Source organism: Epinephelus fuscoguttatus, linkage group LG10 (assembly GCF_011397635.1).
Source record: "Epinephelus fuscoguttatus linkage group LG10, E.fuscoguttatus.final_Chr_v1".
NCBI lineage: Eukaryota > Metazoa > Chordata > Actinopteri > Perciformes > Serranidae > Epinephelus > Epinephelus fuscoguttatus.
The window spans coordinates 16,989,531-17,003,964 of NC_064761.1; the positions used below are offsets into that span (position 1 = coordinate 16,989,531).

At 41.0% G+C, this 14,434-nt stretch overlaps 1 protein-coding gene across 1 annotated transcript in view; it reads right to left on the reverse strand.

Annotated features, from left to right (window-relative positions):
• pde4ba (phosphodiesterase 4B, cAMP-specific a) overlaps positions 1 to 14,434 on the reverse strand; it is a 193,668-nt gene that overhangs the window by 156,719 nt on the left and 22,515 nt on the right. The window lies entirely within an intron of this gene.

The following is a 14,434-nucleotide window of genomic DNA, read 5'->3' on the forward strand; positions in this document are numbered from 1 at the left end:
GTGGTTTGAAATCAGCCAGTGATGCATGGCATTCCCTGGCGCTTTTTCCTCTGTCATTCTCCTATTATATAGCTCAGATTAAAAATAACAGATCTGTATTTTCGTTTTTTTTTTTTTTGTTTTTTTTTGCTTATTACATCCCAATATCTGGTTGTCATGCACAGGGTGTCACTTTTCAGTGGAACAACATCAAAATGGAGGCAAATGGAGGGATATCTATACACTGCCAGATTTTCCGCGAATGTTGGGCCATTTTGCCAGCAAGCTGCAAGCATTTAGACACACAGAGCAGGATTGGCGAGTTGATCCGAGGTGCCCAATTTTCCGCCTCGTAGGGTAGTCATATTGGCAGAACCCTTAAGTTTAAACAGACCGAGGTGGCCTTCCGCCACGGGAGGGGCTGTTGAAGACTTGTGGGAGGAGCTGTTGATGACGCCGCACGTGCGACCCACTGGTGGTGGATAAACAGGAAACAGCTGATAGCAGGAATAGGCAAGCAGATAGTAACAAGAGGGAAATGCAAACCTGACAGACACTGTAAAGATGAGCAACTGGGGAGACAAGGAATTACACCCTCCTTGTCCTCGCAAACGAAGAGGCCATTAACCGTCAGATGACGGGGACGGTGAAGAACGGGCCGACTTACAAGAGAATCGCTGAAGGACTGACTAGCCGCGGCTTCCCTCCCACGTCACTGTTTATGTCACACGCCGAGCTACATATTTTGTTTCTTGCTCACGTCCCCCATTGCCCCGAAAAAGGCGCATTCTGTATAAACAAAAGTAGGTAGGCGGCATTTTGCTGCACTCCCTGATTTTGTATACTGCCAATGCTGAAAAAAGACTGATTGGGCTTTCCTGCAGATTTGCACAACTCCGATCTAAAAGGGGCTTGTGTTAGTGGGGCAACCATGTAACTTCAGCAACAAAGGAAACACATTTGTGGATTTCTTGTTGTTGCAGCCATCTTGCAGATGATTGCTTATAATACTTGGTTTAGAGTGTGCCTCTGAAAACCCTCCATTTGAAGGGCCATGTACTCCTCCATCCCAAAAAGAATTGGTTCACCCTACCCCTTGGCATGGACGTGCAAAACAAAGGGGTAAGGGCTAAGTGGTAGGGACAAGGGGTCTATTGAAAGTAGGCCTTTTATTATGACAAGATTAAAGATGTGCATTTAAAGTGGAATGAATTAATGGCTCAGTAAGTAACAGAACACCTCATCAGAGAATACCTGAAATAGCAGAAAGGAAAGGGAAAGAAACACTAGAAAGAAGTAGGGAGTCTGAGTCTGATGCAGAGGATGATCATTTAGAACATCTTCTACGGTTGCAAAGTAAAAGCATGCTTACACAACAATAAGTGCCCTCACTAAGCTTAATGAATTGAGTGATGTGACAGTCGGCTCTGAGCACACATCCGACCATTCCTTTAGCGCATACAGCCAGAAATGAAGGCAGCATTTGTGTCTTATGTCAGATCGTTTGATGTTTCCATTAGCATCACTCTGGATTAAAGTCTAGATGTGCATACGTGATTGTTTATGTAAGATAAACACTCAACAGCCATGGAGATAAAGATAATGTGCTTTTTTTTAACACGGTTGAACTGGGCAAGGGAACAGATGCTGAGTTGATGTTTAGTTTTTATAAAAGAGAGCCCTCTGGGAGCTGTGTTGGATGATGATTTTCTGTGTAAAAATCTCATCAGCGTTGCCACAGATGGAGTGGCCCTCCTTAACCAAGAGAGAGAATGAACTTGTGACGAGATTTAAATGGGAGTTTCCTCTGGCCCAGTCAGTTCCCTGCTGTGCTCATCGCATGGAATTGGCAGCACATGGCTCTTTGAAAGAGGTAAAAGGCATTTCGAATTTTCCTCTTTAATGTGCTTTCACTGTACCATCAGTCTCCCAAAAATGCAAGAGAGTTAAGTGGCACAGCTGCAGAACTGAATAGACAGATTCTGAAAATCAGTCTGGTTTTCACTGTGAGATGGACAGCAAGCAGCTTCAACACAGTGAAAGCAGTGCTGGAGGACTCTCCTGTGTTGGCCGGTCATATTCAAATAGCAAATATTCATCCATCACCACACTCAAATTTGTAAAGGGCTTAATAACAGGGGCCTCCGAAAGCATCTTGCTTCATCAGGGTTCCTCAGTGACTTGGCATGCACCATGAATGTGTTATGTGAACTTCTGTAATTTAAGCTGTCACATTCAGCAGACTTTTGATGTCTTGAGGGTGATGAAAGAGTGAAGGGGCAAAACAGCAGATAAGGTTGAGGAAGGTACCACCTCACGCTGAGTAAAGGTGTAGATCTTGCAGCCACACCAGGGAAAATAAACAGGTCGCACTTCTACCAAGCTGTGGTTGATAATCTGAGAGTCCCTGAGAGTGAGTTGGTGAATCTTTTGAAATGTCTAGACAAGCATTTCTGGCCAAAGCATGAGTAACAGCCTCATTCTTTTTTGAGAGAAGGAAACAAGAGGTCTAGTAACCTAGTAAAACGAGACCAGGGAAGCAATCAGTGAATCAGAGATTGGAAGCTACAAGGAGACAATCAGGGAAAAACACTGAGACGATTTCTGATGGCTACAGCAAATGTAATGGCAATCAACCTAATAGCTGACATATTTCAGCCACAGCGGTGGACCGACTTACATTACCATATATAGGATCATGCTGTTAGCATGACTTAAGAGCACTTCATAGAGCTGGCAAAGAAAGGCAGAAGTCTCACAGTGTCTCCATCTGCTCTCCATAACTTCTTGAAACCAGTGCTCGCGCTTAAGACGTAATATTAAGGTCGGAATAAATAAAAGAATGGATAAAAAACACCTGTATGTAAAATTTTAAAATACTTTTGCTGGCTCTTGCTCGTTCGTGAGATTTTTGCACTGAAAAGGGAGATGACAAAAGATGAATGACAAAGCAAAAAAACCAATGCCAGTAAGTCATTTTAAAAAAGATGAAAGATTGAAAGAGACTGAATTGGAGAGTGACTGGGCCATTTCATTCCACATTAAACTCTGTTTTTATACCCTTGAGATCCTGAATGAAAGCACACAATGCACAGTCACAGCACAGAAAGAACGGAGGTATACAATGGGCCCTGCAGCCAGCTGTAAAGGAGCTCTGGCAGCTTTTCATTGTTGTGCTGTGTTCTTTGATCATGTGGACCTCAACACTGGTATCTGTGAAAATAGAGACTGATAAAAACCCTGCATTTTTGCGGCATCTGGGCCAATAACGATTTGAAAAACAAAATGTTTAGTCAATTAATCATATGTCAGATGTTTTATTGCTGTTTTATTGAGGCTGTTTTAACATTTTCTTTTACCTGTTGGCTTGGATCTCTCTTCCTGAAAAACAGAAAGGGGCTGGAAGGCATTGCAAGACTGCGCAGTAAAATAGCTGGCACCAATCCTGAAGAGTTTTCCCATTTGTACAAAGTCAGAGCTTTAAAGAAGGCCCATTCAGTCCTTGCTGACCACAGTCACCCCCTGTTCAGCAAGTACAAGCTGCTCCCATCTGGTCAGATACACTCTACCCAGATATAGGACAGATAGATAAAGAAAATAATGTGTCCCTGCTACTGTTGTATTCCTCAACAGTATAATCTAATTCTTTGTTTCATTCTGGACATGTCGTGAGTTGTTAGTATTTATTTTACTCCTGGCCGTGCAACAAATTGCCCCTCTGGGAAAATAAAGTTTATCTTGACCCCCTTGACCTTGACATTGACCTTGATTGACATTCGCTGGTTAACACTGAGCACAAAGTATTAGCAGGAATGAAATTTGGACCAAATGGTGGTGCTACATTAAAAATTAAGGGATCGGCAAAGTGTTTACAATTAATCCTGAGAGGAGCATGAATATCTGAACCAATTTTATGGCAAGCTATTCAATAATTGTTGTGAGCTTCACTTCAGGGTCCAGTGTGTAGGATTTAGGGGGATATATTGGCAGCAGTGGAATATAATAAACGTTTTCTTCAGTGTATAATGACCTGAAAGTTAGTAGGGGTGCAACAATCCATCAATCTGGATCAATATATCGATTCAATGATCAACAATCCTATCTCATCAATGCATAGCGAAAACATTAACCCATATCATCATCTTTAGGTTACGCTTTTATTCTGAAATTCTGTGTCACCGTCAATCAGTAGCAGGCACATGGCAAGCAGCCAAGAGAAAGACAATGGGGATAACGTTATTTACTCTGGAATAAATCAGCAGTGTGGAAATATGTTGGATCTCATAGGTAATACGGGTCAACAGACAAAGCACATGCAATATGTAAACAATGCCGCTATGAGATAAACACAACATAACATTACCTGCCCGGCCGAGCATCTCACTCTGCTTACTTCTTGCATCAACACAGCAAGGTAACTGCTCTGTTTTAATAATACTGGACTGAAAAAATGTGCATGCAGGCTGAAAGTCAACTGTGCTGTTCTGTCAGGAGATGCAGTGACTTAAACCCATGGTGAGTAAGAAAAACTACAAATGATACATGTAATTTCTTAAGCTATGAGTTGAGGAAAACTCCACTAGCCTCTAGGCTAATTTATACAGTGTAAACATGCTAAATCTAATAATGGGTACCTGCCTTCAAGTTGTATGAAAAAGATCTTGGTTTGGGTTGAAATGAAAACATTTCTTCACGAAAGGGCTCTCTCGCAGAAAGATAAACTTATCCCACCTGTTGTTTTATATGGGTTAATGGAGTCAGTATGAAGTGTGATTTACACCCCTACAAATAAGAATCATTGTGCTGTTTTAAAATGAGCCAATTATATCTACATAGGGAGTGGGTCCCTGTTTATGGATATCGCCATGTTCCCTGCCATGTTTCTACAGAAGCCAGGAATGGACAAAACCTAAAATTGGCTGTAGACAGGCCATTTGCAGTTTTACATTTTCGCATCAGCCACTATAGTTAGAAGCCTATCTGCAACAAACAGTCTCGAAAAAACACTGATTTCTAACATGAAACTGCTTTATTCAGTGTTTTTACCAGTTTAAATCAACAGGTACTTTTGCTTTGAAGAAGAGGTGACCTCTGCAGCTAATCTGGCTCCAGGTGAAAACCTCCTGAACATCTGGATCAGAATTAAGGAAAACAAACATTAGCATGTGGCATGCCAAACGGTATCAGAGAAACACTGATTTATAAGGTGAAACTGCTTTATTCATTATTGTTAAAGGCTTTAATGACCTGGTCTCTTTATTTTGGAGAGGAAGAGACCTCTGCAGATAATTCAGCTCACAATAAAAACCTCCAGAACAATCAACACTAAAGGAATCCTAACCCACAAAAGTTTCAGCTGGTTGAAATGTCCAATTTTCACCACTGTATGCCACTAAATCCTCCTAAATCTTACACACTGAACCTTTAAAATCACAAATATCAACCTCCTGATGGTGCAAGAGAAAAAGTCACGGGATCAGTAAAGTCCGTCGGATTCAGCCTCTGGGGACAAGAAATATCGTTCTCTTATCTCATAGTTGTTTCAGTTGATGTCATTCTGATTTCAGTCTGGGCCTAAGCAGAAAACAGACTGACTGTCAGATATGCCAAGCCATTAGCATGGCTTAAAATGCTGGTTTCAGCTTCTCAAATGTGACAATTTGCTGCTTGTTCTGTCGTAATGCACTGAATAGCCTTTGGCGTTTTTTAGATAAGATCAGCCTTTATTGGCTGCCTTAGAAGAAATCTGTCTTTTGTGTTTTTTCATATGACGATGTCTCTATGGGTTCTATGATAAGCATTAGTTTCACATTTTATAAACAGTGAGATCTCTTAAAATATCTGACAAATCTTCAGTAGCATCCCTAAGACTCTTTTGCTTTGCTGTACTGTGCTTTTCTACTTAGTTTGTGTTTATGCATATAAGGCACTGGCTCAGATTCTTGTTATGCCACATGCTAATTTGAACCAATGTTGTAAGAGGAAGCAATTGATCAATCAATATCTTGTCAATGTTTTTTTTTTAATCTTACCTTTCTACCTTGCTGAAAGAGTAAAGGGTTAAACATTTCATAAGCATCCCTGCCCCTCCAAGCCCCACCTGTTACTTTTCATAATGTCACGACATACAAGAAAGATGCCTCAGCTTGTCCCATGCTGCCTTAGTCTTTGGTCTCTCACAGTGAAACCCTGAGGAGAGCGACCAGAATGTCCTCAGGACCTGTGTCTGTTGGAAGCGAAGGGGATCTTGCATGTCTCTGTGTGTTTATCATGAGTGTGTGGGCCAGATGGAGGTGATGGGGAGTGCGTGTGTGATGGTTCAGGTCTTGAGATGAGAGCCCTTATTGTAGCATCTCTGATTACATAAAACCATCTGTTCCGTCTTCCCTCTTTCACACTACGTCCCTCTCAGATAAATGGAAAACAATACTGCATTGTGACCCACATTAAAGGACTTATACTCATTCACAAAGGTTCATGGAAAAACAGAGCGAGACAGAGACACAAACACAAAGAGAAGGCACACAATAAACACTGAAGTGCCGAGCACAGGTGAAAAGAGGCAGTGAATTATTTATACATTTGAATTATATCCACGCAAATGATGCAAATATAAACAAAAAATGAAGGCTCATAGAAATGGGAAACACAAAGAGTGAAAAATACGACGTAAAAAGACTGTATTACGGGTTGAAGGTGACCTTGTTAACATGTCCTCTGTGTACAATAAGAAAATAGAGAAGGAGTGATGTTCGCGACAGATTTCTCGCTGTATGTTTGAGTATATTGCAGCACGGAGGCAGTTATCCTATTAACATCCCTGTCAACTCACAGCCCAAGAGACTAAACTACTCCGCGGTTTAATTCACACTCACGCATGAGAGGATTGCCATGCAACACATACTGACAACCAAGAGAGTAGCCGAGGTAAACACAGATCAAAAAAAAAGATTATTTTTCCTCTGAACCAAAACTCTCCTAAAGCTGATGCAACTGTGGCCGACATGACTGCTCGTTCCAAGGATTTAGCATAAAACTGGCTCATATTTGACCAACCAGTGTTCCACTAGCTGCTGTAAGCTGTATAATCATGAGAAATGATGGTGAATGATTAGATGCATGTTCACTGCTGGTGTTTTGTTGAAATTGAGGTAAGCAGCTTTGCCCCTCCCCACAGACCACGAGTCGTATTGCACCAAAAGCCCCACATACCCACTTATATAGTTACTAAAAAGCTACACAAAAATCTTTTCAATTGGAGCAGCATAGAGGAATGGCTTTTTATACACATGGTACGGTTGGGACTGATCAGCTGGAACCTCACATTAGGACAAAAAACAATCTTTGTGCGTCATTTGTCTGCCTTACTCTCTGTAAGTGCTAAAATGAAAAGTGTAAGATCCAATTTCTCCTCACTGGCTGTGTGGATTACTCACACCCACACCAAAGCTGTCTGGAACACCAGCAGAGAGGGCAGCGCTCAACAACACACCACACAAAGAAAGTACAAAGAGTGCAGACGAGCCATAATCTGACCAGTGTCGTCCTGACCCACGGTGAGAAACACATCCAAAATAGTTTTAAATTGAGTTTGGAGATGGATCCAAAATGGCAAAGTTTCATTCATGGTGGGAAATTATATCATCATAGCCTGTATCACAGAATCACTGGTTCAAACTTTAAAGTTGCTTTTCAGTATTGATGTCGTTGATGAAAATTGTGACGTCAATGACCTTTTTTCCATGAGGGAAACGAGACAGTGATGAGCTAAAAATAGATCTTGATACTAAAGACGAAGACAAAATCTATGTTTCATTCTTGTTGACCAGATAAAATGTGACTAAAATGATTGTGGTGGACTATTGGACATTGAAAGCCAAGAGTGGCAGTGCTTACAATCATCTTCAAATGCCGAATGAGTGACAGGCTGGCAAACTCCAGTAAACAGTCTGTGCCAGGATGTTTCGCTAGTCAGCAAAAACACTCACACCTGAGCAGCAAACCGTTGGTGCGAGTTATGAGCTGTAATTCAGCAGTAAATAAGCAGCCGTGCATGTCTGACTGTGTATGGGGAAGCAGTTGAATGGATTTGTTGAGTTTCTTAGTTGCAGCGGTGGCTATCAGCAATTAGCTCCAATTGTTAGCCGCTGAACAGCAGTGGAGCAAGCAGCCACCGGCAGCTGGACTTCACAGCTGATCCCGCAGGTTTCCACTCAGACCGGACTCGCGAAGGTTTATGAGTTAAAAATGTTTGACAGGCAGGCGGGAGGCTTGGTTAACTGTGAGTGTAGCTATGCGGTAAGTAAACAGTTTGAACATGACAGTCAGGACACAAGTTTAAACCTCCAGACGAACATATTGCAGATCTAGAAAGAATTCAGGCTTCTTAACAGTGAGATTGATAAGTCAGAGTTTACAATGAACCCTGGTACAAATCCTAGTTGTCTCAGATAAGTTACATGTGGTGTCGAAGTTTTTGGGAGCATAATCAGATGTTGAGCTTTTCAAATGATGATCAGTAAGAGTGTGCTGGTAAATCACCCCTTAAACCTGTCAAAAACTGCTGGAGAAATGACAGTTTGTAAGTGTGTAGAAATTATTTGAAGTTGTGGGAAAAAAACTGTCTAAATTAAGTGTTTATACAACCTGTCACTTTGATTCTAATTTCTGATACATGAAATAGCCCAACTGAATTAGTTTAAAGATTACAAAAAAAACCAAACATAGAAAACACAGTGACTAAAAGTTGACTAAAATGTCATGAATTTCTGTCAAGTAAAACATTCTGAAATTTCGTCGACCAAAATGCTTTGAATTTTCGTCAACTGGAACTAGACTAAGTCTATGAAGCATTTTCGTCCCAAGACTAAGACTAAATCTAAAATAGTTGTCAAAATTAACACTGGTGGCACATATGACATTCAGAGTGTGGGCCGTGATTGACTGCACACAGCTCTCACCTCTTACAAGCAAACATGAAGGTGGCTGAGCAGAAATGGCAGCTAGTAGTGTTGGCCATGGTAACAGCATTACCAGTGCTAACAATGGCAACAGTGTTGACAGAGCCAATGGTATTAACCTTGGGGGACTGGAGGTTGGGCGTTACCCTTCCACACTGACACCATTCTGCCACTGGTCGTCAAGACAGCGTTATTAGCGGCTACCACTATATGAGTGCAGAGCAGGGCTGCGGAGATTAGCAAGCTAGTAGAATACACACATAGAGACTTGCAAGCACTAACATGCATGTGCAATCGGCCCAGCAACCAAAACAAAGTACAGAGAAGCTCGAATTACAACACACAGGAGTAGTGTGACTTCAGTCTCTCCTAAGGATGACATTATTTCACTACATCTTTAGATAGTAAACAGTTGTTTTCTGCTATATTAATGTTCAAATCTCACAGTACATTTAAATACTTAAATGCACAAGCACAAGCATTCTGGGACGACCTGTGAACAGTATTCTATGTACTGGACATACAAGCTAGTATCAGGTAGCCTATCATCATCGTGCCTATGTCATGCATGTCTGAAATATCGGCTAACTACAATAACCTACAGTGAAACTACAGTACAAAACAGCCTTTTCAAAGAACCTTTCCAAAGGGAGTAATGTATTGTATGGTCCACCTCTCTATTCCTGTATTATTTTGGGGTATTTACAGATCATCAGGCTAACAGAACACAATATTACTGGTGCTGGTTCAAGCAGAATAATCACGTTTGAGTATTGCCCGTTTCTTTTGTGTAAACACTGCCACTGGCTCTGGGTCAACATCTGTTATAAGGGGTTTTTTTTGGCATTTGTGGAAACTAGCAAAAAAAACCAAATAAAGGCAGTAAGGCCAAAGCTGAAGTCAGACCAAAATTCGCCTGAAAATATTTACTAAAGTATTGTGGCCAAAAGCAATGAGAGACAGGAAATAGCATGAGAAGAGATGTAAGCATATAAACATATAAGCTTGTTAATTATACAGCTTTTTATCAAAAACTTCACGGTCAATCTCTGTTACTGTCGCTTGCACTCACAACAGCCAAGAGGCATCCTTACTGCTCTGATTATTTCACCCTGCGGTTTTAAAGCATATAAACAATTCCACATGATGGAATGGGAAGCAAATTTCAGTCTGACTGCACCATAAGTTTTTAGCTTGTCCCTTGACATGTAACCATCCATAGGCCATTAGACACCGTTTAACAGTTGTAGAGCTCATCCTCACCCATAGTTTTGTTGTAGTCTTCTTTTCTCTGAAGCCATAAAAGCATATTAAATCTTCCTCAACTGAAAGACCATGACACCATTTGGCCTGTCACAACAGCTACTTTTGTTGGCTGAAATTTTCTCCTAGAAAATAATTGTGATAAACAATATAACTGGTATTTTAAGGCCATTTTATGCTGCTGATCTAATGCTAATATAATAGCGTAATAATAAAAGTAAAGTAAACTTTTAATGTCTTAAGAATATTCAGAAATTGCAATTGGCAAAACACCTATTATCTTCACTTCACCTGGTACTCTGTCACTGTGTGAGCGTGTGAGACACAGAGAGCAGACGAGGACAGAAGCAGCACAAACAGAAATGACAGAAAAATGCTTAGGCGCTGCGCCCAGGTCTCTTAATGTCAGAAAAACCCTGCTGTTTATTCTGGCATCTTACTGGGTAAAATGTTGGTGACATTCTCTTGTAAACAAACACGCATGTAAACACAAGGGCAATATCATATAATACCTGGATATGACCTCAATTTTTTTTGCTGACCTCGATAAGTTGGCAACAAAACTATCGTGACAGGCCGACCAGTGCAAAGTATGACTGCTCAGTTCATCAAAATATTATCAAAATCGCAGCTATTTTTTGATAAAGATAAATGTGACACAATATAAATGAAGCATTGTGGTGCTATAGAGATGCCCCGGCCTACAAATCATATTCCAGACATTAGGTGCTTTTGGTACAAACCCCAGCAAAAATCACACATCAGTGAAAATAAAATGCAAAAAGTACCACTCCCACTTAAACTGCGACAAATACTGTGCAGCCTGAGTGCAAAGTAAAGCAAAACATGACCGTGTCAGTTGAAATCATCAGCATATGATTGTAGAGAGATTCACAGTGGCATGAACTCTGTAGGCCTGTTTGTTTTGTTTGTTTTAATTAACAAATACACTGAGCACTACTTGACCAGTGTTTTCCTCTCCTGCAGATGGCTAATGTTAATGCAAGTTTGCCACCAGCTGGCTGTCAGCAGCGGTCAGTAAACATGATGTGATAGGCATGTCACAGCCCTAATATGATTACCAATTTAACAGATATGTTTGTTTGTACTGATTGTAATTACTCCCCTTCGCCTGATTAAGACAATCTAGATGAAGTGCTTATGGCAATTTCTAAAGCTACATTAAATTAATGTCTGATTTCTAGTGCGTGTGCTCTTTAAATGCATCTGTCGGCAGTCATTTTGCTCTGTCCTAAATTAATGTCTCTGTCCTATACATGCACAAGATATTCTTATACCGAATTCTCAGTATGTGCCGACTTTCAGTAATCAACACTCATTTACAGTTCCCTTCTGCACCACACTGGCACAAGCACACCCAGCCGCACACACAATCCAGGAGGCACTCTGAAACAACTGTGTACATCAGCAAGAAAAATAATTGAATCCCAAAATAACTTCTTGCTCCCTCCGCCTCCTTCCAAACATTGATGAAGGTACTTAAATAAGTACAAGAAAAAGGGGATTGAGAGGAGATGAGGAGCTGTGCTGATGACTGGTACAGGCATATACAGACACACATATACATACACACACATCTACTAGCGTCAGGCTTCACTAGGGGAGGGAATAATCAGACCCGAGGACCTTCAGGAAGATTCGCCGACCCTGACTTTATAGCAGCAATAATGCCTGAAGGAGACATAGTGTAATAGCTTTGTAGAGGAGAGGAAGGCCAGGAGGGAAAAGCACACGGGGGGGGGGAATGTCTGCCTCTACCACCAGGGTTACTGACGACTGACAGACACCTCACCTGCTATAAAGTCTGCGGATGCCCAAGCGGACGGTACAGCCACCAATAAACTTGCTGTTAACAAAAAGAAATGGAAGCAATCATCAGATTCTATAAAAGTAAAAAAATACATGTGGGTGACAAATTGACACCACAGGTCTCCAGAAAAGCTTCAGCTGTTGTTGGCATAGATTCTCAAAGTCTCTGAAAGTCTACTCAAGGGACTGAAGATCATTCTTCCAAATATTTTTCCCTCACTTGGTGGTTTTCATGATGCTGATGGAGGGCACTGCAGTGTATGATTTTAGCACGTTTTAGAATTGTTGTTGTTTAATTCAAACTCCCACTGTATGAGTGAAGTGTCTGCGATGTAAAGCTCACAATCTATGTGCTAACACTGTGTGGTCCGATCATCAATCCATGGCACTGTGCATGTAAAATAGACAATTTAACAGCCTGTCGGTCCCTGTAGACTGTTCTGGCTATTAACAAGTGTCAATAAAGATTCATTCGAAAGCTGTGGGATGTAAATTTGCACTCCTTAGGTTGTAGACGGAATGATCCATCCTACGCTGCCTTACTATGCCTCTGATTGGTTTTCCCTGAACAAATTTCAGTCCTCTTGCCTAAACCTGACCAATCTATCCAGCAAAAGCAATGAGTACTAGCCAATCAAAGGGAGAGTTGGGCAGGTCATGCCTTTGCCATCATAGGAAATGTAAATTTGCCTCCAAGACAGGCAGACGTTTGTTGGTAGCAGAGATATGGTTCACAATAATGTGGAGACTGACATTCCAAAAATAGTTTAAAAGTCAATCTCTGCAAAACAGGTCAGTCCAACTTTTAATTCTCTCCATCTCTTGCAAACAACAAAAGTTAGCAAGTTAGCTGCTTCTTACGTCTGGAATCTCCCATCTTCACAGGGCTTGAGATCCTTGTTGAGGACTTCGCTAGAGTTAAAAGCTGAAAAGTTAGCAAGTTAGCAGCACCAAAAATCTCACTATGTACAGGCTCGTTGTACAACTAAAATGAGTCGTGCAGCCAAAAAATTGGATCAGAAATGGGCTCAAATCATACAGTGTATGTCCAGCTTAACCCGTCAGTCCAAAATTTTCCAAAGGTGTTGAACTGGTTTCAGATCTGATGATAGTGATGGTCACAGCATATTATTCACATCATTTTCATACTCATCAAACCATTCCATGAACCTCAGTGTTAAAGCATCTGCACTGATGTTTCTTTACTCATTTATTCAGTTTTTCCTTTATTCTGTCACAATGTGTGGATATACATCTGTGTGTCTGTGTGTGTGTGTCATTCCAGTCAACCATGTTCATACTGCACTCTTCTGGTAGAAACAGAGATTTCAGCTCCTCAAGAATTCACATGCATTTCACTTAATGTCTTCTCAATAAGCAGGACTTACTGTTCAATGTGAGTTATCAAAGAATATTGAAAAAAATGTATTTATTTTCTCTTTGTGCCAACTCCCGTGCCTTTAATTCATTTTCCCTAATAGGTCCTTATTAAATGTATTGCCTAGAATCGCAACCATTAGTCAATTAGTCGAGCGACAGAAAATGTTCACTGGTCTCAGCGTCTCACATGTGAGAACTGGATGCCTTTTGCTGACATGAGTATGTTTGAGGTTTGGACTGTTGGTCAATTAAAACAAGCAATTTGAATACATCACTTTGGGCTGTGAGAAATCACAGGTTAAGTTCAAATAATACTACACTTCCCCCTTATTTAAATAAAAGGCATTATTTAAAAAAAAAACTCTCTTTCCTTGTCTTTACTTACAATCTCTCAATCAAAACAATGTTTGTTTCCTGGGCGCTGTTGCACGGTTGAAATACTAGTAACCAAGAGCAGCAGTTCCCAACCTGGCAGCAGTTACAAGAGGAACCAAACACACACATATATATACACAGCACACATAAACACACATACACGTAAGTGCAGCACCAATCAGGACTGATTAGCACTAACCCTTCCATTGGCCTTTATTCATCTAACTGAAAGGAATAAGAACACTTGCAGACTCAAGAGTGTGTCTCTCTCACACACACACACACACACACACACACACACACACACACACACACACACACACACACCATGCTCGAGACCAGGGCCAATCAGGACTGATTAGCTAGTTAAGTAAAAGCGTATTTGAATTTGACACGACTGGACAACTGGCTGCCCGCCAAGAAGTGGCCACTTGCTGTTTGTGTTTGTGTATGTGTTACCTGAAACTGCCCTGCTGTACTTGTAGTGTGTGTGTGTGTGTGTGTGTGTGTGTGTGTGTGTGTGTGCATCTGCACGTGTGGGTGTGTATACAACTGTGTCTGAAGGCATGGTGCATAAAAAATTAAACAAGGCAGCATCTTTTTCAACAGGCTGAAAGCAACATGACAGATTAGTCACTGATGCAGAA